The sequence below is a fragment of the Chenopodium album genome, chromosome 8, assembly GCF_948465745.1.
Source record: "Chenopodium album chromosome 8, dcCheAlbu1.1, whole genome shotgun sequence".
NCBI classification, from domain to species: domain Eukaryota; kingdom Viridiplantae; phylum Streptophyta; class Magnoliopsida; order Caryophyllales; family Amaranthaceae; genus Chenopodium; species Chenopodium album.
Window position 1 is genome coordinate 46,700,730 of NC_137841.1, and position 5,223 is coordinate 46,705,952.

The 5,223-nt window shown below is 42.3% G+C and overlaps 1 long non-coding RNA gene across 1 annotated transcript; it reads left to right on the forward strand.

Moving 5' to 3' along the window:
* The first annotated feature begins 733 nt into the window (after positions 1–733).
* LOC145556093 (uncharacterized) lies at positions 734–1,472 on the forward strand. Its single transcript, XR_014091736.1, has 2 exons — positions 734–989; positions 1,240–1,472. It is a non-coding gene; the product is annotated as an uncharacterized LOC145556093 (long non-coding RNA).
* Positions 1,473–5,223: the final 3,751 nt, after the last annotated feature.

Genomic DNA, 5,223 nt, shown 5'->3' on the forward strand with positions numbered 1-5,223 from the left:
GTGGTGCTCCGATTATTATTACCTAGGCTGCTGCCCTTCCTTCTGCGACTCTTGTGGGTGCCAGCATATCTTAGCTAGATCTTGGACCTCCAATTTAACCCTTACCGCAGCATGGAGAAGCTATTTATTTTTTATAGTTCCACAAACCTTCACTAAGTCTTGTTTAGGGTAAAAATACCCTAGACACGTGGCCCAATCAAAAAGGGACATGTGTGATTCTAGAATAAGTTTAACATGGACCACCTCCCCCCCCCCCCAATTGACACGTGTCAACCTTAGATGATAAATGGAATGGCGGCCTTCAAGGCCCAATTCCCGAGAAAAGCCACAAAGCGGCGCAGCCCATTAGGTTAGAATTATCTAATGAGCGCATATTCCAATGGCCCTATAAATAAGGAGATTCCCACATTTTGGAGATACATTCATTTATTACAACATACCTACATTCAATGTTATTAAAATCGCGATTTGAATCGTAGAATCGTACGATTCTACGATTCAAATCTACAAAACGATTTAACTCGCTGATAAAATCGCTCTCACGAAAAATCGGCCATAGAATCGGTGGAATCGCATAGAATCGGTAGAATCGCGATTTATGTACGATTCCACCAATTCTTACTTAAACCTTGAAATGGAATGTTAAATGAATATGGCAATGTATTGGGCCATAGCCCATATGAAATGGACGGTTCTTTTTGTTTTTTACCTCTTTTTTTTGTTTTTTACTTCTAAAGAATAATCTAGACCATTAGATTTAAAAAAAAAAAAAAAAAAAAAAATGTAGACCATTAGATTTTTCTCACTCCTCCTTTACTCTTCTTCCTCCTTTCCTCTTTCCCCTTTTGCTGTACGCATTTACTGTACAATCTGTACTACTCTTTCCTCCATTATCTTCATCTCCTTCATGCGTTTCTCAGCTAATTCCTCATCTCCATCAACTCAATTTGCTCACAAGCTCGTCAAATTGTTGTCTCCTTGATTATCAGGTACGTTTTCAATTTTTTTTATTTTTTTTTTTCGTTCAGCTTTTTAAAATTAAGAATTTAAGACACTAAATTTTAATTTTTATCTTTGCCATAGCTTCATTATCTATAGTATGTTTAGGATTATTGGGTTGATGATTGAATTTTGTTTTTAACTTAGCCGGTTAGCCCTGACTGTTAAAATTAAGAATTTGAGACAAGTAATTTTAATTTTATTAGGCTAATTTTGATATGATATTCTCTGCATGTATAGACATGTCAAGCTCTGGCTCAACCACTGCAAAGAAGAGGAAAAATGCTGCTGGAAATTATAATTATAAGAATGGTGGTAGTTTTGGCTTTGATGACTATTAATTAATTTCAATTATAATTATAAGAATGAAGTGTAAATGTGTAATCACAACTAATTAGTACTTTTGCACTATTCTGAACATCTTTATCATTAATGAGTTTTGCTGTAGATAGTTAAATTTGACAATGTCGTCATTTTATTGCGCTAAATGTTTAAAAAAATGAATTTAATATCATGATTTACTTAAAAAATGAGTAAAAAAGTGAAACATTTGGGTATAATTTCAGATTTTTGCAAAATTTGTAGATAGTTAAATTTGACAATGTCGTCATTTTATTGCGCTAAATGTTTAAAAAAATGAATTTAATATCATGATTTACTTAAAAAATGAGTAAAAAAGTGAAACACTTGGGTATAATTTCAGATTTTTGCAAAATTTGTAGAATCAGTCGATTCTACGATTCGATTCTACGATCCGATTCTACCCCCCTCTTCCGATTCAAAGTAGAATCCTGATTCTGATAACTTTGCCTACATTCTCTCACATCAGAAAGAACACCTAATCTCGGAATCCGAGAACACCTCACTCTTACCTTTTTCGCACCATTTCATCTTCTACGATCAATACTAACTTGATCGTCGGAAGCGAAACTCCTACCAACAGGAATCTCAGCAGCGTTTTCCAGGTACATATCGCGTGGGATCAGTCTTGGTGACGTAATTCTCCCGAGGGACCAAAAAACACCCAAAATATTTGGCGCCGTCTGTGAGGAGAATACCTCTAAGATGGTTCAAGAGTGTGTACTTCCACCTGAGCCTAGTCGGCCTAGAGTCGATGGGGATGTCTATTTAGACCAAGATACAAACAACGATTATGAAGTCGAAACCCATGTGGCTCCTGATGGGTCAATCATCTCTAAGCGCATCTGTTTTGGGTGTTTTTATCCCTCGAGAGAGTTACAGCACGAGGACTGATCCGACTGCGCCTATACCTCCAAAACAACGGAGACTCCGGGTGTTTGGAGCTTCGCCTCTAATGATCATCTTAGTACTTGAGTATGAGTAGGAGAAGGTGCGGAAAATAAAATGAGATCTTCTCGAATTCCGAGATCAATTGTTTCTCTGATGTGAGAGAATGTAGGGTAGGTGTAACAAATGATTGAATGTGTCCAAAATTGGGGAATATTGGTCTCCCTATTTATAGGGTCATTAGGGAACGTGCCCCTTCTTAGGTCATTTGACCTAGATTTGGTGGGTTGCGCCGTTTTGCGGCGTTATTGGGAAATGGGCCTTGAAGGCCGCAATTCTGGAAAGTATCTGATGATATCAGCTGGCGGTTGGCCCAATTTAACCTACCTAGGCTTGACACATGGCCCTATCTGATTGGTCCACATGGACAAGGTATTTTTATCCAAAACATTTGCCCCTCACAGATGGCACGTGGCTGGCCACCTGACACCTGTGCACGTGGCATTCAGTAAATGGTGAATAGTAAAAACTATTCACCTTTTAGGGTTTGACGGAGATGCCCCCACTTTTACCCTTCTATAAATAGCAGGTTTTACCCTCTCTTTCTCCTCATTTCACACCTAAACATTTGACTTCAGAGAGAGAGAATGAGAGAGCTTTTTAGAGAGAGAAACTCTGCATCTGTCTGATGTGCTTTTACGTTTTTCCGTCTGCGTTTCGAGGAGCACATCTGGTCACTGCGTGTAGCAGTTTTCAGAGATTCAGAGCTAAGTTTAAAGGTAACCGCCTATACTCCGTTCAAGCTTTTTAAGACTTTTCCTCTTGTGTAGTTAGGCTTCAAAAACAAAATTGACTCTCCATCGACCCACACGGCACCGCTTAGGTCATTCAGCTAGTCTTCTAGTACGACTGAATCTAGAACCGGGGTGCCTTTTTTGGACATTCGGACCTGCTTTTCTCATCCCTAAACACCTCCGTCTCTATGTCTATGCAGGACACAATGCCAAGAGTTAAGCAGACGGCTAGGAGGCGGCGCGCTAAAGTTATTCTTGATGAGGAATACGAAGGTTCGGAAGAGAAGCATGCTGGTTCTTCTCCGGATGACACCCGTTCAACCCCCAGTGACACAATATTGGAATGGGTAGACGGTGAGGACGATGCCTCTTCCTTAGGGACTAATGAGGAGGGGCCAGGCGGCGAGGAAGCCGCCGAGAGATCCGGCTCAAAGGCGTCGGGCCGTGGCCAAGAAAATATGGCGGCTGACTATCAGAAGCCAGCTAAAGGACTGGATCATCCCAATCCCTTAAAAACTAAAATGCTTCATATGGACTTAGCTGTTATGCAAAGCAGCTTTAGAGCCTTTGCCGAGATGTATTCGGTTGGGGAAGGCTGGAGAATTGAGGTTCCGCCGCCTAAGGCAACGGTTTCCTAGGAGGACGATATTGATAATGCCGACAGTTGTTTCGGCTGCTATAAAGCCGTGATTAAAGCCGGCCTCCGCTTTTCCTTTCACAAAGGGATTAAGAGGATTTTGAAGGGGTATGACTTGGGCGTCTGGCAGCTTACTCCAAATTCATGGATAAATATCCTGGGCTATATCGCCGCCTATGAGTTTCAGGACATAGAGCCTAGTTTTGCAACGTTTTCTCATATGCATTATATGAGCCGAGCCCCAGGCGGGCATGGTGTGTGGTACACTTTAACCACACACCCGCAATACCTAATGACCTTGGACAAGCCGTCCAAATGGTGTGGCTGAAAGAAGAGGTTTTACTTGGTCTGCTCTCCAACACTAGGACACAACCGGTTCCTTTGCCGGCATAATCAAGATCCGGTTGCTCGGGAAAAAGTGCGCCCTGCCTCGGATGTCATCTAGGGATTATGAGCAGATAATGGAGCCGGGCGTTTTTAAGACAACAACTGAGCCCTTGGAGGATGGGACTAAAATAATCGTTCCAAAGAACTGGATCCCCCATCCGGAATTTTTTAAGAACGAGGCCTTCCTCTTCGCCTGTGGGCTTAGCTCCATGTTCATGCAGGGTAGACTTATAACACATCCGGCAATTTGCCGTCTGTATTGATGCTTTACTTGCTTTTGTTAATCTTTTTGACCAACGGTTTCTTTTATTTTTGTAGAAGAAGGAAATAACATGGTTCCTTAAAAAATGACGCATGTTAAGTCGGACGCTATACTGAGGAAGGAGCAGCTTCTTGAGAAAAAGGCCACCTTAGAAGCCAAAAAAGGAGGGGTAAGCCCGCCTGCTAGACTCAAACTATCAAGATGTACGCATTTCCTTCAACTTACAATTTTTCCGTTTGTATTCTCTTCTTTATTTACAGGGTGGAAGCAAATCAATCCCCCGATCCATCACCAAGCTATTCAAGTGGTCGGGGGATGAGCTGGCAAAAACTCCGTCTAAGACGGGGAGAAAAAAATCCTTCTAACTCCTCTTCAGCCAACCTAGATCAACCCACAACCGGGGGCAAAGACCGGCTGTGATGAAATCTCTGAGCGAAAGCTTAGAGCGATCTGCTGGGAAACAGTCGGATGTCTCTACGGCATCGAAGAGTGGCGATCTACTCACTGCTGCAGTCGGCGCTGCAACGGCTAAAGGGGAATCTCCTCAGCCCCGCGTCCAAGGTAAGACATAAGTCGAACTCCCCTGGTCGGTTAACTATATGCGAGTCAAGACTCGAGTCAATCCGCCTGAAGGTTCTTTGAGCAGCCGGCATGAGTTGGGTGCCGCCTATGCTGCTTTCTCACTGTAGGGAATATTTCAAGCATTACCCCAAACTTGAACCCCACTGTGATCATACACTTAAGCATGTAGGTGTCCAAAGGGAAGGAAGCTAGAGCAAAAGAGTCGCCAACAAATTTTAGGAACTTGTAAACCGTTCACGAGGTGAAGGTTACACCCCTTAACGATCCAAGAGATCGTTAACTCCAAGTCTCCAATAGGTCTTAAACTAACCATG